The 24331-nt window shown below is 47.1% G+C and overlaps 1 protein-coding gene across 3 annotated transcripts in view; it reads right to left on the reverse strand.

Annotated features, from left to right (window-relative positions):
- NBDY (negative regulator of P-body association) overlaps nt 1-24331 on the reverse strand; it is a 74096-nt gene that overhangs the window by 42020 nt on the left and 7745 nt on the right. The window contains exon 4 of one of the 3 annotated variants that reach the window (XM_079124145.1): nt 6821-8393. The exons of 1 other annotated variant lie outside the window; for it this stretch is intronic. The gene's annotated coding sequence lies outside the window, so the exon portion shown is untranslated. Of the gene's footprint in view, nt 1-6820; nt 8394-20949; nt 24298-24331 lie in introns of those variants that run through there. One more of the 3 variants, XM_079124144.1, reaches the window with a different exon arrangement.

The raw sequence follows: 24331 nt of genomic DNA on the forward strand, positions 1-24331 counted from the left end.
TGTCCCTGCCGGGGGTCGCCACGACGCCGAGGCCGGGAGGCCCCTTTCCTCGCCGGGAACACAGCAGCCTGGAGGTTCTGGGAACGGCGGGTATGCGCTAGGCTGTCCAGGGCCACTGCCTGCGGCAGCCATGGCTGACCGCCTCTGCCGGCCTTTTCTTCCTAGTGTGTTTCCTGGCAGACGAGCCAGGTGCCCTTCGTCCTCGGCATGAGCTCAGGGCAAGTGCCAGCCAGGGCGTAACCGTGCGCCTTCGCCCTCGGTGGCGGTGGGTCAGCTTCTGGTGTCCTGCGTGTTGCTGGTGTTCATCCAGCTCTGCTGTCCTGGTCAACTCAACTCTCCAGATACACATTCCCTCTGCCGCGCGTGTTGGTCGCGGTCGCGACCCAGCTCTAGTGCTTAAGTGGCTCCAATCCCCCCAACCCCCACCGCCAAAGGAAAAATTCCGCTAGATGGCAGTATGGCGCCACCTATGTCAAATACAACGCTCCCCCGCCCTTTTCCTCTTAAAAAAAAAAAAAAGTCTAAAACCTGGAAAGACAAACAACAAAAGCAGGAAAACTGGCCACCAAGCTCTCCCCACAAACTCCAAACTTGCCCCTTCAGCCAGGGGCTGAACACCCTGCAGTAATCCTGTTCCAGCAGCCTGGCACCCCCAAGCCCTGCATTTCCCTCTTCTTTGGGATCCTTCCATTTGCCTTAACTCCTGTGTTTGCAAGAAGGAAAAGGGAAGTGTGGCATCCTGGGCCTCACTGTGACTCCACTCCAGAATTCAAATGCTAGGCTGGCTCCCACAGTGCCAAGTGCTGGTCACAGTGCTGCTTGGCTCATGTTTGTACTACAGCCCTGAGTTTTCTCACCAAGTCTTGGAAATTGAGGTGTAGATCATACTGTTGGGCTGGCCCAGCCAATGCAATCAGGAAAGGCCAAGTGCAACCTGCAGCCATGGGTTGGGAGGAGGCATCTAGCAATTCACTTCAGTCTGACTCTGGGCAGGCTGGCCTGGCTTTCACCAGGGGACCTGCATTAGGCCACTGAACACTTCAGAGGCTCACAACCCCTAACTGCATGTTGGAGGCACTGTGTGGGGCGGAGGCTCTTTACCCAAGGACCACACAGTACACTCCACTTTCACACCTTGGCCATAGGAGAGAAATTCCTTTTCATTTGTAAGAGGACATTGTCCCATGAGTGACATGGTTGTTAATGCTTGGAGCTGAGAATGGTGGCCTGACCTTTTCTCAGATACCAGATGGGAAATGGGTGTGTGTGAGGGGTTTGGGCGATTGAGATGTTTAACGGGATAGGGGGATGACCTAGGGCCTGGGCTTCTGTGCTCCAGTGTGTCTTTTGTTGTGTGCACCAGTGGGGGTGATGAAGTCTGTGGGAGAGTGAGCAGGAGTGTGTGAAGATGTACCCTTGGTGTCTGTGTCTCTGGGTGCCTGCCTGTGTGAATGGGAGTGTTCATGTGAAAATGACAGAGATGGTATGCAGGTACATGCTGAATTCCATCCTGTTGTGGCTGAAGGAAGGACAACCACTGGGAACACACTGAAGTGGTGCCTCCTGCCCAGAATTTGCAACTTTCCAGCTTTCACATGGAAAAGACTTGGAAAGGGACAAAACCTTGAGGTCTTTTGCTGGCAGTGTGTCTAGGATGTATTTGTTCACAGGAAACATGTGGATCGGTTTTTTTGTTTTGTTTTGTTTTGTTTTGTTTTTTTGATGAGGGTAACTCTACTATTGACTTTCAACCCTGATCCATTTCAAGAAAGGTTCCAGTGTCCCCCATGGCCTTGGGCTAGGATGGTGCACCTACCCATTATGAACAAGCAGAGGAAGGACACTTTCCTTACTCCACAGAACACTGCCCCTGGCCTGGCTACCAGTAAAAAGTGAAAGGTACAGCAAAGAAGAGTTTTATCATGAGAGAAGGAAGAGGAGGAAAAGACTGAGCATCCTCATTCCAAATTGGGTATTCAAGGATCTAGCTCAGGAACCCTTCACAGGGTAGTAATTAACACGGAGTGTCAGGGTGATACAAGTCCCTTCTTTCCAGGGAAAGAGTATACCATCCAGAATGTTCTTGTCCATGGTATGCCCAATGAGTGTGTAGGACCTTTCAGTGGCAAAGACAAAGTGTGAACCATGAGCTGGCTATGTCATCAGCACACTCCAACTGCCCAATAAACCAGAAAGTGACCTTCTTCACTGCACGTGCATCTTCTCCAGGACCAGGACAGGGTTATACTCAGGAACACAAGTGGGCATAAAATGGGGATGAACTGGACACGAGGGGGATGAAATCCTCCTGGATGGTAATCAAGGCTAGGTAGAAAGGAGAGGTGGCCCCTTCCTCCCTCAGTCCACAAGGGTCATTGTCATTTCCACAGAAGTCATTCTGTTCTCTATCCTGATCCTCCTGCTTCCTCCCAAGGACCCCTTCCTGCCAGAACCCAATCTCTACAAAGCAGGAACTGGAAAACCAGAACTATCAGGAAGGAAAAGCCTGGGAAGGAACAGGTGGAAAATGAAGAGAGAATAGTAGTGAAGTAGAATGCAGGAGAACAAACTGGAATACCTTGAGTCCCAAGAAGATAGGTGGTGTTCCCATGGGAATCCAGTGACTTCACAGTTGAACCTTGCCCAGACAGGGGCCTCTTGTGCTATGATGATGCTGCCTTCTTCTCACAACTCCCCAGGCTGAAGTGGAAAACCAGACGGTGGCAAGGGAGGGTGCAACAGATGAAACAAGGCCCACAGAGCCTTGCATGTGGATCACCTGTGAGTGTGGGTGCATGAGTGCACAGACCTGCTCTCCTCAGCTTAAACATGAATGCATGTAACTGAGGACATGGACAAGCTCAACTGTGCCCATGGGTCAGAATTGAGTACAGCTCAATGTGAAAAAAGACCTTTGACCTGAGAGGGGACATCCCACCACTGGCATGTCTAGGTTCCTGCATTTCTCTCTCCCCAGCTTTTCTCTTAGCAGGTGTGATAAGGAAGCCTCTGATTACTACAGAGCAGAACAGGATCTGCAGTAGCTGATAGGTGACAGAAATGTGGCTGCTGTTCTCAGGTGTGTTTGCTGTTGGCTTTTTGGTTCTTTTCCCATATATAAATGTCATTGTAGTTCTAGCAGCATCTCAGAATAGAAGCATAGACAAAAGTTTGAATTCACACTTGGAAGTATTTGCAGGATGCTCCGGGGCACTGTGATGTTCTGGGACATCAGGCTTACTTTGTTGAGAGATCTCTACATTCCCACTGTGGTCTACACCTGTGGGAAGAGAGCAGACATTTGACACACTGGGGAAAGATGAGTGTTGAGGTTAGTTGAAGGAACCTTCACAATAAGGTGACCAGGGCCTTTCATTCAAAGCAGCCCTCCATACATGTCCTACTCTTTGAGCATGAAAACCCTTGAACCTGTGGTCTGAGTTCTCTACACACACATACACAGAGATACAGGGGCACACATACAACCCCTCCCCATTTCCACCCTCTTACCTACCACCTTCACTTTTCACTTAATTTACAGGTTGAAAAATCAGCAGTCCCACATCTCAGGTTCAAAGGGGAGAAGTCTGGTTATGGGGTAACTCATAGGCCTCCTGCCCACCACACTTTCACTGAAGTTATCCTGTTCCCTGTTTCCAGCCTCCTATCTCTACAACCTGCATCCCATCTCAAAGGTAAATCCTGGGGTAGAACTAGAACCACTGAGCATGATATACAATCACATGCTCCTGGTTTGGGACTGAAGCCTGCTAGCCTGGCTACCGATGCCTGTGTCCAGGGATGCTGTTAACCTAACCAATGAGAGACTGCATTGTACTGAGCATACTGGTGGCCTTCCAGGGGTGTCACCTGTGAAACCCATCCCAGGAGTCCAACCTCCCTAGAAATACAAAGGAGTGACTTAGGTCCTATGAGGAAGGTGAATTGACGCACAAGGAGAGTGCCCCTCCTGACCCCCTTGTCCCATCAGGTTCTCTGGTATGGTGTATTCATTTTGGCAGCCCTTCCTTGACCTGACAGCCGTGTGCATAAGACCCATGGTCCCTTGGCCACGAGCGAGTTTGCTACCCAGAAGTACATGAAGTGAAATGTAAATAAGATGCTCAGGTTCCTGTGCATGAGGGGCATGCAGCTTCCTAGCAGAATGTAAAGGTCCACTTCCCCTTATCTCCACATCCAGCAGGACCTGTGGAGGGGGCTTTGGTGCATGCAGCCAGACAGACTAGACTAATGGAAGAGGTGTTGGGTCATGCACACAAACTCCGCAGTCTACATACCAAATGGTGAATCCAAATATAACTGAAGAAAGACCGTTTTGCCCCAAAGTGGCCTAGAGTGACATGCCGGAAGTCTGGCTGAAGGCAACATATATCCCCTGTCTGGTGTTTTTTAGACTACAAAAGTAGAGCTATAAAGGTAGGGTGGGGGTATGCAAAGGTGTGACTTATTTGTGTTAATTCACTTTCAGAAAAGTACAGGCAACAGGCACTTTTCCCTTGAGCCGGCAACCAGGCAGGGTGAGCTGGGATAAGGTAACGCGGGTCCAGCCACGGTCTCCCCACCAGAGGTCTAAAGCACAGGGGGAAGCCGGCCTGCCCTCAGGACCACAGCCAGGGGAAGCAGCAAGTCCAGGGGCCCCAGGACCCTGCAGGCAGCAGCGCTGCACCAACCAGCCCAGGGGCGGAGCTTCCCGTGGCGCCATTTTGGGGCGGGCCCAGGAGGAGCCGCTGGACGCTGACTGAGCTCGGGTCTGGCGACCTGTGTCAGGAGTTGCGGGTGTCCCTGCCGGGGGTCGCCACGACGCCGAGGCCGGGAGGCCCCTTTCCTCGCCGGGAACACAGCAGCCTGGAGGTTCTGGGAACGGCGGGTATGCGCTAGGCTGTCCAGGGCCACTGCCTGCGGCAGCCATGGCTGACCGCCTCTGCCGGCCTTTTCTTCCTAGTGTGTTTCCTGGCAGACGAGCCAGGTGCCCTTCATCCTTCGGGATGAGCTCAGGGCAAGTGCCAGCCAGGGCGTAACCGTGCGCCTTCGCCCTCGGTGACGGTGGGTCAGCTTCTGGTGTCCTGCGTGTTGCTGGTGTTCATCCAGCTCTGCTGTCCTGGTCAACTCAACTCTCCAGATACACATTCCCTCTGCCGCGCGTGTTGGTCGCGACCCAGCTCTAGTGCTTAAGTGGCTCCAATCCCCCCAACCCCCACCGCCAAAGGAAAAATTCCGCTAGATGGCAGTATGGCGCCACCTATGTCAAATACAACGCTCCCCCGCCCTTTTCCTCTTAAAAAAAAAAAAAAAGTCTAAAACCTGGAAGGAGAAACAACAAAAGCAGGAAAACTGGCCACCAAGCTCTCCCCACAAACTCCAAACTTGCCCCTTCAACCAGGGGCTGAACACCCTGCAGTAATCCTGTTCCAGCAGCCTGGCACTCCCAAGCCCTGCATTTCCCTCTTCTTTGGGATCCCTCCATTTGCCTTAACTCCTGTGTTTGCAAGAAGGAAAAGGGAAGTGTGGCATCCTGGGCCTCACTGTGACTCCACTCCAGAATTCAAATGCTAGGCTGGCTCCCACAGTGCCAAGTGCTGGTCACAGTGCTGCTTGGCTCATGTTTGTACTACAGCCCTGAGTTTTCTCACCAAGTCTTGGAAATTGAGGTGTAGATCATACTGTTGGGCTGGCCCAGCCAATGCAATCAGGAAAGGCCAAGTGCAACCTGCAGCCATGGGTTGGGAGGAGGCATCTAGCAATTCACTTCAGTCTGACTCTGGGCAGGCTGGCCTGGCTTTCACCAGGGAACCTGCATTAGGCCACTGAACACTTTAGAGGCTCACAACCCCTAACTGCATGTTGGAGGCACTGTGTGGGGCGGAGGCTCTTTACCCAAGGACCACACAGTACACTCCACTTTCACACCTTGGCCATAGGAGAGAAATTCCTTTTCATTTGTAAGAGGACATTGTCCCATGAGTGACATGGTTGTTAATGCTTGGAGCTGAGAATGGTGGCCTGACCTTTTCTCAGATACCAGATGGGAAATGGGTGTGTGTGAGGGGTTTGGGCGATTGAGATGTTTAACGGGATAGGGGGATGACCTAGGGCCTGGGCTTCTGTACCCAACCAGGATCTCCCCACCAGAGGTCTAAAGCACAGGGGGAAGCCGGCCTGCCCTCAGGACCACAGCCAGGGGAAGCAGCAAGTCCAGGAGCCCCAGGACCCTGCAGGCAGCAGCGCTGCACCAACCAGCCCAGGGGCGGAGCTTCCCGTGGCGCCATTTTGGGGCGGGCCCAGGAGGAGCCGCTGGACGCTGACTGGGCTCGGGTCTGGCCTTGGGGTCTGGCGACCTGTGTCAGGAGTTGCGGGTGCCCCTGCCGGGGGTCGCCACGACGCCGAGGCCGGGAGGCCCCTTTCCTCGCCGGGAACACAGCAGCCTGGAGGTTCTGGGAACGGCGGGTATGCGCTAGGCTGTCCAGGGCCACTGCCTGCGGCAGCCATGGCTCACCGCCTCTGCCGGCCTTTTCTTCCTAGTGTGTTTCCTGGCAGACGAGCCAGGTGCCCTTCGTCCTCGGGATGAGCTCAGGGCAAGTGCCAGCCAGGGTGTAAAGGTACACCTTCGCTCTGTGTGACCGTGGAGTGATGGCAGTGACTGTGTCAGTGCCCTGAGTACTGTGCACCGCTGGTCTCCAATCACCAGAAACGTACTCAGCTTGATGGTGGTGTGACTCCAGGAGTCTCTCTCCATACCACGCTGCTACCCCACCTTTTGTGTCTTGGGAGAAAAAAAAAAAAAGAAGTCTAAAACCTGGGAAAGAAATACTCAACAAGAAAGCCCCACGCCAACAAGCCCCAACCTGGACCCCCAAACTCACTATGCCTACTGGCCTTGAAACCAGATAAGTCAAGACCCTGCAGGAATTCTTTTCCAGCAGCTTGGCAGCCACTTGCCTTTACCCGCTTCCTAGGGACCTCAGTATTTGGTTCAGCTCCTGCTCTTGCAAGGATAGGGACACTTTGTGGGGCTCACTGTGACTCCATTCCAGGATTCTTATGCTAGACTGGCTCCCACAGTGCCAGGTGCTGGTACAGTGCTGAGACTTGGACAAAGGTCAGGTAACTGATTAACAAAGAAAAGGAAATGGGTAAATTTGTGTAGTAGCCTGGAAAGAAAGCAGGGGTCGGGGAGGTGGAGGGGTGTCTGTAAGAAAACAGATTCCCCCAGTTCTGAGGGCATTGAGGGCATCAGCTCTGGGTCCTGGCTTCTTTCCAGAGAAGTCTATCTCTGTCTCTCTGTTTTCTCTCTTAAATAAAACATGCTTTCTATGCTTACCTCATTGTTCCTCAGGTGTTTAGTCTTCAACATAGGGGCAGGTACCCATTCCTAATTTCTAAGACCTGTATCAGTGCTACCTGGCTCATTGTTTTCCTGCAGCTCCGGATTTTTTCACCAAAGCCTGGTGTTTAAGGGAAGTCCACACCACCTTGGGCTGGACCAGCCAAAGCAGCCATGAAAGACCACTGCAACGTGTAGCTACAGGGTAAGAGATAGGAGCTTCCCTGGGAGGAGGCATCTAGCAACTTACTCCAGTGTGACTCCTGGAAGGTTGAACTGGCTTTCACTAGGGGATCTGCATTAGGCCACCGAACACATCAGAGTCTCATGGCCTCTCAGGAGACTCTGTCCCTACCACATGGGTGGGGGGAATTTTTACCCAAGACTACAGAGTATGCTCCCCTTTCTCGCTTTCACAGCTTCTCTTCAGGCCTGGGTGATAACTTCTTTTATTTGTACTAGGAAGTCAGAATAGCTCCATGAGTGACATATGTTAGAAATAACAAGGTGCCTCAAGAAATCAAACACATAATCAAAAGTGAGTGGGCCAGGCAAACTGACTTCTGCAGAATGGTGCACTCTCAAAGGGAATCCTGCCAGCAAGCACACCTGGATGGGCAGCCTGCCAACATTTATCCCTAAGGAGGTACTGCCTCTCACTCCTGATCAGAAGAGCTCAATTAGTTAATATTAGAATTAGGGCAGGCAAAAGCAATGGATTATAATTGAAACCAATTCAGGCTGAATAGTAGATTTTGAACACAAATCGCCAGACTGTATCTCACAAATCCTGTTTTTATATCTTTTGGTTTCATTTTCATTGCACCCTTTAGTATTGTCATCAATCCTACACATAAATTTTGGAGGTGGAACCACACCTGGTAATAAGTTTTCCCCTTTTTAGCAGTTCAGATAGGCATCCCAGTGATCAGGAACACTTGGTAAGGTCCTTTCCAGCTTGGTTGCGGACTGTCTTGTCTTGAGGTCTTGATTAAAATCAAGTCAACTCCATGTATGTATGTGTCAAAATACACTCTACTGTCATGTATATCTAAAAAGAAATAAGTAAATATAAAAAATCAAGTCATCAGGCTGGAAGTGATGAATTGCAAATTCAAAAAAGGGAATCTGAGAAGCAGTTTATAATAATCACATGACGTTAAGAAGACTTGTCTTAAACTGACTCAGAATAAACTCATGCATCAGGCATTCCTGTATTTAAAAAAAAAAAAAACTTTCTTTAAAAATTCCTAGTTTTACTTACTTTTGGGAGGTCTGACATAAATGTACATCTCCAGTTACATTAAAATAATTATTGCCTTTTTTTATTTAAAAAAAGAATTTGGGTACCAGGAATTGAACTTGGGCACTTAACTAACAAGCCACATCCCCAGCCCTTTTTAATATCTTACTAGAGACATGCTTAGGGCCTCACTTAAGTTGCTGAGGCTGGATTTGAACTCACAATCCTGTCTCAGCCTTCTGAGTCACTGGAATTACAGGCATATAACACCATGCCCAGCGCCTTTTCTTTTACATGCCCATGTAGGATTATAATTTTGGTTATACTGTCCTGCCACATATTTATGTGCCATTTACTAGGATGGGTCAGAGTCTTGCTGACCATGTGTGACTTTCCCTGGAAGAATTAGGGACATTTCCCTCTCCAATGACCCTCCTCTTTGCTAAATGTGCACTGGTTGGCTTCCTGTTCCCTTGGGTCCCCTTGATCTCCCTGATTCACAGATTGGGTGACTCACCAGAGTTGCAGGACCCAGAGAGCAGTCCCATCATTCCGAAGCCAGAATTAAAGACAGGCAGTTGGTATAAATAGGTGATCAGGTCGGATCAAGAAAACAGAGGCCGGTTTGGATCTGGGAAGTTGGAGACCACCCCTGAGGTATTAGAATGTCAGTGTCTCCACAGCCCTTTGATTACCAAGATTACCTGCCTATACTACCCCTCCCAAAAGGTAGCAGATAGGGAGTTGTTAATTAATGCCCCCTGGGCTGCTTCCTATTGGGATCACTCCATTTGGCCCTTCCCCCTGCTCATCTGCTTCTCACCTTTTGGCCATCCCACTAGCATCTCATGGGCCTAGTCGCATAGGCAGGAAGGAGAGAGCTAAGGGGCAAGAGGGCAGGCAAATGAAATATATAAAAGGGGCAAAATGCTCTCACTTCTTGAGATATCAGAATACCAACCATGGCCCCCTTCTCCCTCCCGGAAAAAGTCCATGTTACTACTCTTAAATAAACACTGCTTTATATGTTTGCCTTGGCATGCTTTTCTAATGTTCAAACTTCAACATTTGAGGAAACAACTCATCACTTTGAATATAGCCCTTGCTGCCTTGTCACTGCAACTTATTTTTAAAATGGACATGTTTCTTTCTCTTCCTCTCTCCCTGATCCTCCCTATTCTCTCCCCCTCCCTAATTTCAGGGTAAAAAGGATTACCTTTCTTCCCCATTTTTGGCAGATTTATCTGTTCTTGAGTATGCACTCATCATAGGAACAAAGTGATCCAGACTTAGGGAATGGTACCAGAAGATCTCAGAAATGACTACCTCCCAAATTATCAAGTGAATTACAACTCCAACAGAGAACACATGGAATGTAGCCTTTGCATCACCTCTATAAAAGCCCCCTATTCCTGCTGATGGGCAGAATCACAGCCTCTGGGACAGGAGTCCCTTGTGTTTCTCCTTTTCTAGCAATGCAATAAAACCTCTTTTTCCTTTTTCTCGAAACTGTGTTCTCATTATTGGATTGACATCAGGGACAAGAACCTTGCTTTCAGTAACACTGTCATATATTTTCACAGTATGACCCAGACATAAAAAGGGCCTAAGCAGTTCGGAATATTTGGAGTAAAACCTGCCAGCCATGTTTGACACAGAAATCAAAGGTTCAGGTGGCCATTCTTCCTTCTTGGGATGAATTTACTCCCATTATCATTGTTGTGGGAAACAGACCAGTTTAGAAACAGTAAGCAACACTCAGAGAGAACTCCAAATTTTATTTTACACTGGCAGGCCCAGAGAAGAACAAACTCCAAATTCACAGTTTCTCATAATATTTGTAGGTTATTTGGCATCATCTTAGAACTGTTCTTTTTTTTTTTTTTTTAATTCCTAATCTAAGGGACTGAAGGCCTTGAGTGGGATCTCTAACATAAAGCAGGCTTACAAAAACAGGTAAGAAGAAATGGCTCTTTTCAGGGGCATGTGTTAAATCTCTAGCCTTAAATGCCTCCCACAGGGGCATTTACATTTCAAAAGGGGGCAGTCAGACTCCCAGAGACTGTTACTTAAAATCCAAAGGCAGAGACCTATGGTTAATTAGGTTTGCTAAAGAAAGGTGACAGAGGGTAGGGGAACTAACCCTTTCCCCAGGCATAACACTCTTGTAATTTCATTTTAAAACTGGTTCTAGTTTTGCCATCTCATCACCACTATTTATTTTCTTGGTCAAAACCCTTTGAAGGAAAAGATTTTTACATATGGGTTCTTTCCCATAACAGTGGTCCACTTCACCTTTTGAATATAGCACTTGCTGCTTATTTTTATAGGGACATGATTTTTCTTTTCCTCTTCTCCCTCTCCCCCTCCCTAACCTGGGGGCAGAGAACAAGATTACCTTGAGTTATCTGTCCTCCACAGGTAGGAGGTATCAAATTAACAAGTGAATTTCAACACACCATCAGAGCACCTGGGACCCCCCCTGCCAGGGCACACCTGGAATATAGCCTTTGAATAGCTTATTTTAAAGCCCTCTGATTTCCCTGATGGTCAGAATCACAGTCTCTGGGACTGTAGTCCCCTGTATATCTCCTTTGATAGCAAAGTAAAAAAGCCTCCTTTTTTCTTTTTCTCAAAACCAGGTCCTCATTATTAAATTGGCATGAGTTGGCATCAGGGACAAGGACTGAGCTTTTGGTAACATTTCCATTGTTCTTACCCATCCCTAGATCTAGAATTTTTATCTCCCATTTTTGGTAGTTTCCTGTAATTGAATTGAATTTTCCCTTGTGCATTTAATCCCCCCCCCCCTCCACACACACACCATGTGCTCAATCCCCCTTATTGGGGGTTTCTGGGACTTTACCATATGTCCTATCCCCCTTTTGGGGGATTTCTTGCATATCTTGGGTCCCTGTATACTCAGTCCCACTTAATAGGGATTTCTTGCATACCCTTATCCAGTTTTCCTAATATTAGGTATGGAAAATGAGAAATTTCCAAAATAATGTGGCCTGGGGAAAAGGAATGAAAAAGAAGGCCACATGCTGAGGGCTTTCACCTCTCAAGACAAAGGGTGTCCAGATGCCAACTGCAGACAGGGAAAAAGTGTTTTATCGCCCCTAAGGTGCCAGTCCCTAGAGAGCATTAACCCCCTTCAAAGATAGACACAGACTCTCAACCCAGAGGGTCGAAACCCTAAACCTTCAAACTAATATATTCACTGACTCCAAACTCCTGAACCACAGACTCTTAACCCAGAGGGTTAAAATTCTAAACCCTCAAACTGATACATTCCCTGACCCCAAACTTCTGAGTGCCCAAGAAAACTGATGTAATCACTAGACCACCCCTCAAAATAACCAATAAAAACTCAGTCCCTTTCTTTGTTCAGTGGCTCATATTTTCACTAGGAAAGTGAGTCCACCAATGCCAGTTCATCACTGCATCCCCTGTTCCTGTGTAAAACTTCGTTCCTGAATAAAGAACTGAGATGATTTGTGAAGTTTTCATCCTGCCCAGTGTCTCTGTGCTAACACCTAACCCTGGGATGGCCCAATCAGTCAAAGTAGTACTTCTCCCTCAAGCCAGAGAATAGATTTTCCCACCTTGGTCTATGCATAGAGTTTCCCTGGTTGTTGTGCTACTTGCCTAGGCCCTTTGTCTGCGTTGTGGATCTACTTTTCCATCCTCTTTGGATTTTGGGTCTTTGTCAGTCTCAGGGATGGCAGTTTCCTCCCCTCATCTCCAAGGCCACCACAACGAGGCAGCAGGACAGGTCTCCTTTGAGGAGGGGGGATCCCTGTGACACCTAAGTAACATATGGAACCCTGTGATGGGCACTAAAATTGTTAGATATAATGAGGTGAAGCAAGAAATCAAAGACATGTTCAGAAGTGGGTGGGCAAGGCAAACCTTTACTTCTGCAGAAGGGTGTGTTCCCAAAGGAAATCCTGAGAGCAAGCGCACCTAGGTGGGCAGTCCCCCAACATTTATCCCTAAAGAGGTATTGCCTCTCACTCATGATAGGAAGAACTTAGGGGTACAATCTACATGATTAGCTAATATTAGAATTACGGTGGGCAAAAGGGAAGGGCTACAGTTGAATCCAATGAAGGCTGAATACTAGATTTTGAAAATGAATGACCAGACTTTCTATTTCTCACACATAGTTGTTGAGATTTGGAGCAGAGAATGTGGCCTGAACTCTTCTCAGAAAACTGATGAGAGATGGATGTGTATGTCTATTCCTGGGGTGGGGCGGGTAAGAGTACAAGAGCAGGAGATGACCTACATCTTAGGCTTTAGTACTCCAGTGTGTGTTTGGGTGTGTATATCACTGAAGTTGCTCAAGTCTGTGGGAAGGGGAGCATGATTGTGTGTGGATGTATCCAGGGATGTGTATGTCTGGGTGCCTTCTTGTGTGAATGGGAGTGTTCATGCGGACGTGGCAGAGATGGTGTTCAGGTACACACTGAATACCATAATGTTGGTGGAATTGGAGGGGAGGAAAAGACCACAGGGGACACCTTGAAGTGGTGTCTCCTGGCCAGACTTTGCAACTTTCCAGCTTCCACATGAAAAACACTTGAAGGGAAATAAAAGCCTTGAGGGCGTTTTGCTTACAGTGTATCCAGGGTCCTATTTGTTCACAAGTAACATGTGGATGAATTATTTGGAGGATGAGAGTAACTCTACTATTGACCTTCAACCCTACTCCATTTAAAGAAAGGTTCAACTGCCCCCATGGCCTTAGGCTAGGACAGTGCATCTACCCATAGCCAACAAGTGAAGGAAGGATACTTCTTGAGATCTAGCACAAGAACCCTTCAGAGGGTGGTAACCAACACATGGAGTAGCAGGGACACAAAAGCAGTCTCCTTCCAGGGAATGAATACACCACCCAGAATGCTCTCTGGTTGATGGGATGCATCATAAGTATGCCTTAGGAACTTCTAGTGGCAAAGGCAGAGTGTGAACCATGATTTGACTACCTCATCAGTATACCCCAACTGACCAGAGGGTCAGAGAGTGACCCTCAACGCCCCCATGCTCCCACGATCACTTCTCCAGGACCAAAATAGGGAATCACCCCATGAACACAGTGAATATAAATGGGAATGGAACAGACACCAGTGAGATATCCTTGCCGATGGTACTCAAAGCAAGGTAGAAGAGGGGGATGACCCCTCCCTCCCGCAGTTCACAGGGTCCTCTGAAGTTCTCTGCCCTGATCCTCCTGCTATTAGGAAACAAACAGATGAGAATGGAGGGGACATGAGATTAAGAGAATAATTCATAAAATGGACCCATTATGCTGACCCCCACATGCTTTCTTTGCCAAAAAGCAATTTATCTGCAGCCCTGCCTGACCTAAGTGGACAGGATATGTCACATTCCTCAGCAAACTGTTATCTGCAGAGAAATGCAGGCAGGAAATAATGTTGATAAGAGGAACACAAGTTACTTTGAAGGGAGAGAAATTTGTGACCCATTTCACAGACCAGATCCAAGAAGATAAGGATAATTCCTCCTAACCATAGAACCTATAAAATGATTAAGAATCCAACTAGAACGAGTCAGCATGAGCCAAGGTGGCACAGAGTTGTCAAGGCAATGGGGACTGCTGTCAGTCAAAAGTCAAGAAGTGAAACTGGGTGGGACTTTCTGGGATCCCCAGTAAAACTGGAATGCAGGACAGATGATACCACTGTTTACCAGCGACGAGTTCTGCTTCTTCAAGTGTTGAAGTATAACATCAGAGAAGCACGCCAAGGCAAGCAGATTTTATTTAAAGGTAATAATACAGACTTCTCCCGGGAGGGAGAAGGGGGCCATGGCTGATGTTCTAAAGTTCCAAGAAGTGAGGGCACCCTACATCTTTTAGAGGTTAAGGTCTCTTTTGCTCTCCAGTTCTCTCCCCCCTTATCTCTCCTTCCTGCCTATGTGACTAGGCCTGGTTTTGCAGGTGAGATACAAAAACTGAGAAGTGGATGGGCAGGAGGAGGGCCAAAGTTATTCAGTCAGGTAAGGGCCCGGGGGCATTAATTAGCAGCTCCTTGCCTATAGTCCCTGAGAAGCACAGGAAAATTTGGTAATCAACGGGCTCCTTGACATTCCATTCTCCCAGGGGCACTCTCCAACTTCCAGAGGCAAATAGCTTTCAGGGCCTCCATTTCCTCTATTTGACCTGATCCCCTATTTCTACACTAACTGTCCCCAATTCCGGCTTCAGAGACACATTGTCCCTCTCCTCTCTGAGAGAACCCACTCTTTCTTGAGAGAGTCCCCTTTTCCTTGTCCTATCCCTTCAATAAATTCATTCTTGTTACTCTGAGCAACATGTCTAAAATCTTTCTGACTTGTTCACAAGAATTGGGATTTGAAGAGGGGATTTTCACTTTGCCTCATTTTCTCAGAAGGCCCCAGCTCTGTAACACCACCTTCTCCCAAAGCCCCCTTCCTATCAGAACCCAATCTCCACAAAGGAACAATTGGAAAACCAGAAGTGACAGGAAAGGAAAGCCAAGGGGAGGAATAGGTGGAAAATAAAGAAAGAATTGTAGTGAAGCAGAAGGCAGAAGAGTAAACCAGAATACCTTCAGTCTCAAGTGGACAAGTGTCCCATGGAGTGGCATCCCCTGTCCTCACAGTAGAAAATCACCACCAGCCAGGACTGCATTGTCAGCTCCCAGAGGGCAGGAGTGTGAACCTTGTCCAGACAGAAGCCTCTTGTGCAGTTATGATGCTGCCTCCTCCTTGCAGTCCTCCGGTGTTAACTGGGAAAATACCTTCACTTCTCTTTTAATTTCCAGGGTGAATAATCTGGAGGCCTCAGAGCTGAGGTTCTGAGGGGGGAGGTCTGTGTAATGGGGATAACTCATAGGCCTTCTGTCCCCATACCATCTCTAAGTTGCACATGGCTTCCTGTATCCAGCCTCTCACCTCCCCTCCTCCACATCCTGCACCCTGCCCCAAAGGAAGAAACACAGAGCGGACCTACAACCACTCAGTGTGATACAGGCACCTGCTCCTGGTGTGGGACTGAATCCTTCTAGCCTGACTACCCATGCCTATGTCCAGGGATACCTTAATTCTAAAAATGAGCCAATGCATTATCCTGAGAATACCAATGGCCTTACATGTAGAGCCACATCTGAAACCCATTTCAGGGGGCCCAACCATCTGGAGCGCAGAGGAGTACAGTGGGATCCTGTGACAGAGATAATATGAGGCAGACCAACCTAATCTCCCTGTCTGTCAGGTTCTGTGGCATGGTGTAAACTACTATTTCAGCAGCCCTTCTTGTTTCTGACAGTTTTGGCCCAAGTGGGTCACTCCTTGGCCACAAGAGAGTTTGCTACCCAGAGACAAAGTGAAATGAACACAAACAGAAAGTTCAGGTTCCTTTTCAGAGGGCCATGCACCTTCTCAGAGTAATGTGTATATCCATTCTGTCTGCCTTCCATAGCCCCAGAAAAACCTATGGAAGGGCATTCAAGGGATGCAGGCAGGACAGGCAAGCACAGTATAAGGGGTGTTAGATGACACACATTAAGACAAGAAGTCTGTTTTCTTAGAGACACATACCAATCGGTGAAACCAGAAGAAAGGAAGGAGAGCCTGATCTGCCTCCAAACTGGCCAAGACAATTTCAGGGCCTAAGTTCGGTAATTTTCACTCACAAAAGTAGAGAGATGGATGTAAACTGGGGGGAAGAGAAACAAGAGAACGTCATTTGTGGAACCACAGTGCCATCTAGCGGATATAGTTTTTGAAAAAGCCAGGCAGCAGGGACACTAGCCTCCAGTCAGCAGCCAGGCACCAGAGACACGTGGGATAAAGATGTGAAAGCAGGAATGAACTGGGACCAGCGGACTCTGGCCCAGCCACGGTCTCCCCACCAGAGGTCTAAAGCACAGGGGGAAGCCGGTCTGCCCTCAGGACCACAGCCAGGGGAAGCAGCAAGTCCAGGGGCCCCAGGACCCTGCAGGCAGCAGCGCTGCACCAACCAGCCCAGGGGCGGAGCTTCCCGTGGCGCCATTTTGGGGCGGGCCCAGGAGGAGCCGCTGGACGCTGACTGAGCTCGGGTCTGGCCACCTGTGTCAGGAGTTGCGGGTGCCCCTGCCGGGGGTCGCCACGACGCCGAGGCCGGAGGCCCCTTTCCTCGCCGGGAACACAGCAGCCTGGAGGTTCTGGGAACGGCGGGTATGCGCTAGGCTGTCCAGGGCCACTGCCTGCGGCAGCCATGGCTGACCGCCTCTGCCGGCCTTTTCTTCCTAGTGTGTTTCCTGGCAGACGAGCCAGGTGCCCTTCGTCCTCGGGATGAGCTCAGGGCAAGTGCCAGCCAGGGCGTAACCGTGCGCCTTCGCCCTCGGTGGCGGTGGGTCAGCTTCTGGTGTCCTGCGTGTTGCTGGTGTTCATCCAGCTCTGCTGTCCTGGTCAACTCAACTCTCCAGATACACATTCCCTCTGCCGCGCGTGTCGGTCGCGACCCAGCTCTAGTGCTTAAGTGGCTCCAATCCCCCCAACCCCCACCGCCAAAGGAAAAATTCCGCTAGATGGCAGTATGGCGCCACCTATGTCAAATACAACGCTCCCCCGCCCTTTTCCTCTTAAAAAAAAAAAAAGTCTAAAACCTGGAAGGAGAAACAACAAAAGCAGGAAAACTGGCCACCAAGCTCTCCCCACAAACTCCAAACTTGCCCCTTCAACCAGGGGCTGAACACCCTGCAGTAATCCTGTTCCAGCAGCCTGGCACCCCCAAGCCCTGCATTTCCCTCTTCTTTGGGATCCCTCCATTTGCCTTAACTCCTGTGTTTGCAAGAAGGAAAAGGGAAGTGTGGCATCCTGGGCCTCACTGTGACTCCACTCCAGAATTCAAATGCTAGGCTGGCTCCCACAGTGCCAAGTGCTGGTCACAGTGCTGCTTGGCTCATGTTTGTACTACAGCCCTGAGTTTTCTCACCAAGTCTTGGAAATTGAGGTGTAGATCATACTGTTGGGCTGGCCCAGCCAATGCAATCAGGAAAGGCCAAGTGCAACCTGCAGCCATGGGTTGGGAGAAGGCATCTAGCAATTCACTTCAGTCTGATTCTGGGCAGGCTGGCCTGGCTTTCACCAGGGGACCTGCATTAGGCCACTGAACACTTTAGAGGCTCACAACCCCTAACTGCATGTTGGAGGCACTGTGTGGGGCGGAGGCTCTTTACCCAAGGACCACACAGTACACTCCACTTTCACACCTTGGCCATAGGAGAGAAATTCCTTTTCATTTGTAAGAGGACATTGTCCCATGAGTGACATGGTTGTTAATGCTTGGAGCTGAGAATGGTGGCCTGACCTTTTCTCGGATACCAGATGGGAAATGGGTGTGTGTGAGGGGTTTGGGCGATTGAGATGTTTAACGGGGTAAGGGGATGACCTAGGGCCTGGGCTTCTGTACCCAACCAGGATCTCCCCACCAGAGGTCTAAAGCACAGGGGGAAGCCGGCCTGCCCTCAGGACCACAGCCAGGGGAAGCAGCAAGTCCAGGGGCCCCAGGACCCTGCAGGCAGCAGCGCTGCACCAACCAGCCCAGGGGCGGAGCTTCCCGTGGCGCCATTTTGGGGCGGGCCCAGGAGGAGCCGCTGGACGCTGACTGAGCTCGGGTCTGGCCTTGGGGTCTGGCGACCTGTGTCAGGGGTTGCGGGTGCCCCTGCCGGGGGTCGCCACGACGCCGAGGCCCGGAGGCCCCTTTCTTCGCCGGGAACACAGCAGCCTGGAGGTTCTGGGCACAGCGGGTATGCGCTAGGCTGACCTGGACCACTGCCTGCGGCAGCCATGGCTGACCGCCTCTGCCGGCCTTTTCTTCCTAGTGTGTTTCCTGGCAGACGAGCCAGGTGCCCTTCGTCCTCGGGATGAGCTCAGGGCAAGTGCCAGCCAGGGCGTAACCGTCCACCATCCCCCTCGGTGGCGGTGAGTCAGCTTCTGGTGTCCTGTGTGTTGCTGGTGTCCACCCTGATCTAGTGCTCGGGTGGCTCCACCTCCCAGAAAGAAACATATTCCGCTTGATGGCGGTATCGCTCCACACATTTCAAATATAATGCTCCCCTGCCCTTTGCGTCTTAAAAAAATAGCGAAAGTCTAAATCCTGGGTAGTAGAGAAAGCAGGCAGCTGGTCACCAAACTCCTTGCAATCTCCATACTGGCAAGACCAACTCACCTTGAACCAGGGGACTGGAGACCCTGCAGTAATACTGTTCCAGTAGACTGGCACCCCCACGCCCTGCATTTCCCCCTTCCTTTGGATCTCTCCATTTGCCTCAACTCCTGTGCTTGCAAGAAGGAAAAGGGAAGTGTGGTATCCTGGCCCTCATTGTGACTCCACTGCAGAATTCAAATGCTAGGCTGGCTTCCACAGTGCCAAGTGCTGGTCACAGTGCTGCCTGGTTCAAGGTTTTCCTACAGCTCTGGATTTCTTGGTAAGGTCTGAGCATACAGGTGTTTTCCAAGCCAAAGCAGGCAGGAAAGTCCACTGCAACCTGAGTCCACAGGTTGGGAGGGAGGAACTTCCTTAGGAGGGGGCACCTAGCAACTTAATCCACTCTGACTGGATAGGCTAGCCTTATCTGAAGAAGGTCACAAAACATCAGAGGGGTTATAGTTGTGGCTTAGTTGTAGAGTGCTTGCCTAGCAGGTTTGAGGCACTGGGTTTGATTCTCAGCACCACATATAAATAAATGAATAAAAAATGAAAGTCTATCAACATGTAAAAAATACTTCTAAAAAAATCAGAGGCACAGAGTACTCCTTCAGTCCTCACTGTCAGTGGGAGAGGTGATGGGTGTGCAGGGAGGTGGGTTGCTGTTTACCTTTTCTACCTGTTCTTTAGGCCACTTGATAATTTCCTTTTTTTTTTTTTTTTTTTTTTTTTTAATTATAAGAGGACAGAGTTGGTCCATGAGTTACATACATGGTTGCCAAGGCTTGAACTAGAGAATGGAAGCCTGACCTTTTCTCAGATACCAGACGGGTGATGAAAGTGTGTGTCTACTCTTTGTGTGTGAGAGATATATATGCAAGGGGAAGAGGTGTTCCAGGCCCTGGGGTTTTGTGTTCCAGTGTGTCTTTAGGTGTGTGTGCCAGTAGTGATGGTTTAGTTTGTGGGAGGGGGAACCCAAGTGTGTATAGGTGTATCCATGGTTGTCTGTGGATACCTGCCTGAGTGGGAGCATGTGGAAGTGGCGGAGTTCATGAGGAAATGGCAGACAGTATGCAGGTACACACAATTTTATCTTGTTGTGTGCACAGGATTGGAGGGCAAGAAAAGGCTGCAGGGCACACCTGGCCAGACTTTGAAAGCCTTGACATCTTTTGCTGGTAATATGTCCAGGGACTTTCTTCATTTACAAGTAATATGAATGATTTTTTTTGTAGGGCAAGAGGATTTCTACTGGTGAGTCTTAACCCTGCTTTATTTCAAGGTAGGGTGGAGTGTCTCCATCATGCTAGGATGGTGCATTTCCCCAAAAGAAACGAGCAGAAGAAGGATACTTGCTTTCTTCCACAGAACAGTGGTCATGAACTGGCTAACAGTAGGAAGTGAAAGGCAAAGCAGAGGTGGATATATGAGAGGAGGAGGAGGAGGAGGACTAGGAGAATATATACCCTCACTCAACCTGGGCTGTTTCCAAGGATCTAGTGCAGGAACCCATCACAGGGTGGTAACCAACACTTATAGTTGTAGGCAACATAAGCAGCCTCCTTCTCAGGGAAAGAACATACCCTGCACAAAGCTCTTACTAATGGGATTCCCCCCAGAGTTTGCCTGTAGGACCTACCCATGAGAAAGGGAGACTGTGAACCATGATCCTGCTATTATGAGCACACTTCCAACTATGAAAGATTTCCATATTCCCATGTACAAGTAGTGTGGTAAAAATGCAAAAATTAAGGAACAAACCTACAATGTTCTCTAGGCATTCTACTTCTCTTTCACATCCATAATTAGCCAGTTGGAATTGGGGTATTATTATAATTTGCATCCACCATTTTGTTACTTTCTGTGTGTAAATAGGCACAAATAATATGCACAGAAGTACCAAAGAGGAAGCTATTCTAGAATCAGAGGACATGATATCAAGGTATAATTTCCTGAAAGTATAATAGATGAGGAGAACTAAATAATTATGTACATTTGGTATACTTGTGGGCAAAGATGTTAGGCACTGGTATCTATGAATAAATGGACATGAAATAAGGAGTAACTTCTATATAACCCTAGCGGCACTCATATTAAAAAGCTTACATACAGTTGGGATGGAATCTGAGCCATGCCATGGATGAAATTTTTTTGGTATACTGAGACTTTCAAAGTAAAGAAAATCTTTAAAGTATTTTAAGTAGGAAAATGATAGGGTTAGATTTAGAGAGGTCATTCTAGAGGTGGTGCCAAGGGAGAGAGTTAAACTATTATTCACATTTATGAGAGAAATGATGTGTATGGGAACAGAATCTGGGAAATGGAATAGAAATGACAAATTCATGAGAAATTTTGAGGGAATATTCATTATAACTTGGTGACAGGTTAAATAGTGGCAGTAAGAACAGAAACATGACATGTACCCTAGTACCATAAAATATAAGGAAGAGGTGTATAGTCCTGCTGGTATGGTGAAGAGTTCAGTGTTGTCCCTGTTCAATTTGAGGTGCTAAGGAGGCATGTACAGAGTTTACAATTTACATGAGTCTGAAGCTTGGTATAAACTCTTGTGTTAGAGATACAAAGTTGGGAATTATCTGCATATATACACTTAATTTAACTCAGGGCAGTAGGTGATACTGCCAAACAGAAATAAATATTAAAACAGAGATTTTTGATCCACTAAATCCAAGGATCCAGGCAGAGGAGAATTATTCAGGAAAGCAAATTGAGAAACAATGGCCAAATACATAAAAAGAGGCTTAGAAGAGAAGGATGTTGCAGAAGAGAGAGAGAATTTTAAATGTTACAAAAGGGTTGATTGAGATTAGGACTGAAATCTATTTGCTGGATTTAAGAATTAGTTAAAGCAACATCTAGCACAAAGCATGATATATATAAGCCATTCTCACAAATCTCTGCATTTCTACTTAAAACCAGAATTTTCATTCACTCTTTTCTTCTTTTGTCTAAGCCAACATTTTTCAATTATATCTCACTTCCTTTCTTAAATATTTTAATGCCTATTTTACTGTACTAAAATAGAACTCAAATAATTTAAAAATCTATTATTTGTAGAATGAAAGACATAAATTAAGTAATTTATAATGAAATAAAATTATTTCAATATATGAATTCTGGGGCATGTTAACACAAAAAGGCAATACAGTATGTAGAGAATGTCTGTAAATGTGGCAGCTACAAATGCTGACTGATGTGGATGTGTTGTTACTGATGTTTTAAATACCCAAGAGCAGCATTTGAGTGGATGGTATTATTTCCAAAATGATCAACATTCTTGGTAAGATTATGAACAAAGTAAGATCTTATTTTGATTTATATTATAGTTATACTCCTGGAAAGTCAGTGTATATTAAAATGTAGATAAGATGACATTCAATTCAAGGCCTAATTTAATATAAATAGAGTTTTCACTTATGTGAACATCAAACAGGATATTCAAAGGTCTTATGGGATGTAGCAGAATCTTTGTACAGGCTCTCCTGCATATTGCAAGGTCATTTAGCAACCTTGATCCTGCCTGCAAAATGCCAGGAAGCCTTCCAATCATTATGATGGTCTTGAACACCTTTCACAAACTTTCAAACCATATCCTCAGGATTATACCACTTTCATTCATTGAGAACCATTACTCTAGTCTCATCCAGAGAAAAAATTTAAGTCCTTCTCTTGAAACTGCATCCCCCTCTAACAACCAGGACTAATTCTTCTTTATCAGTTATGAATACTTTTCTCTCCAATATCATCACTCTCTTCCTCTTATTACTTTCAGCTAAAAAACCTGAGCAAGTTTCTACCATTATTTTTATATTCCCTTGACTCTTAATTATTTTGGAGTTATAATTCACTTTTTAAATCTCATCCAATTATTATTTTTCCTTCTCATCTAAATATTCTCCTAAGAGTGGTCTACACCACCTAGCCTCAATTTGGCACCTCCTAATAATTCTTCAACCCATTGCAATTTGGCTTCTCTTCTCACAACAGCACTGAAATTATTCATGTTTAATTCACCAATGAATTTAGGTCACATATTAATGAATATTCTTCAATATTGATTCTCTACCACTTATAACACTTACTCTTTTTTTTTTTTGTAATTGGGGCAGCAAACTTTTCCAGGTTCTCCCATCAGCCTACTTCTCCTTTATCTATTCATCCTTTTCTATATAATTGATTTGGGGTATCAGGGATTGACCAAGAGGTGCTTAATGATTTGAGTTTCATCCCCAGCCCTTTTGTTTTTTATTTTGAGATAGGGCATCCCTAAGTTGCTGAGGTTGGCCTCAAACTTGTGATCCTCTTGCCTCAACCTCCTGAGTCACTGGGATTACAGGCATGCACCACCACACCTGCCTTCTATATAATTTTTAAATGGTGGTGGTCACCATAGTTTTCTCTATAACTCATAATTTTGTTCTATATACACGTATCTTCTTTTAGAGTATCTAATTTACAATTTCATCTTTATACTGATTTATACTTACTGCTTCCTAGCCTATTTATGTGGTCAAAACTTCTTGTGACCTTTTACATCCCTTGTGACCTTTTACCTGCCTGCCAGGAATTTCTATCCAGCTATCTTAATATATTGAAAACCTGCTCCTTCTCTTGTATTCTGTATTTCAGATAGTGATTTCACCTAATACCTGGGAATCATTCTAGGTTTTGGCATGTCAATCTGGCTTGGCTAGAGTTTCCAGTTATTCAAACTGATAAAGGTGTTTGTAGATGTGATTAACATCTATATCAGTTGACTTAAATGAGATTCTTCTAGATAATCTCAGGTTCAGTCAGTTGATAAGCTTTAAGAACAGAGTTAAGACTTCCCTGAAAAAGAAGAAATGCCACTTGTGAACTTCAGTTTCAGCCTTCACCTGAGTTCCAGCCTGGGTCCTTCCTGAGAGCCTACTATATGGATTTAAGACTTGCCTAACCAAAGCCCAGAAGTTAATACACTGCAGGAAACTATGACTAGTTGATCTACCTATCATCACCTCTACCCATCCCCCACCCGAAAGAATAGGCTATCTTGAGCTCTGTACATTTATTTGGTCATTATATTCTCACTACTTAAAGTTCTATTTGCCCCTTTACCATTACTTATCCTTATTTAATACTTTCTTAGACTCAGCTGAGAAACTGATCTACACAAGAGGCTATCCTGGGCACTTCTAATCTTGGTGGTATGGCCCCTTGCATTCTCTTATTGCTATGCTAATCTCTAGCTACAGAACTTAGCAAACCATTTATGAACTTTGGATATTTTATTTTTGTAACCTTGGTGCCTACAACAGTGCCTGAAATTTAATAGATACTCAATTTAATAGATGTTCTTTCATATCTTTGTTGATTGAATGAAAGAATGGATGGGTCATACACTGGGTGTCAGGTTATGGCTAGCTGTTATAATGGAACCTGTGGTAGACAGAATAATGGCTACCCAAAGATGTCCACATCATAATTCCCAGGACCCATGACTATGTTGTTTTAAGAGGGAAAAGAGGGCTGGGGAGATAGCTCAGTAGGTAGAGTGCTTGCC

This window comes from Sciurus vulgaris (genome assembly GCF_902686455.1).
Source record: "Sciurus vulgaris genome assembly, chromosome: X".
Taxonomy (NCBI): Eukaryota; Metazoa; Chordata; class Mammalia; order Rodentia; family Sciuridae; genus Sciurus; species Sciurus vulgaris.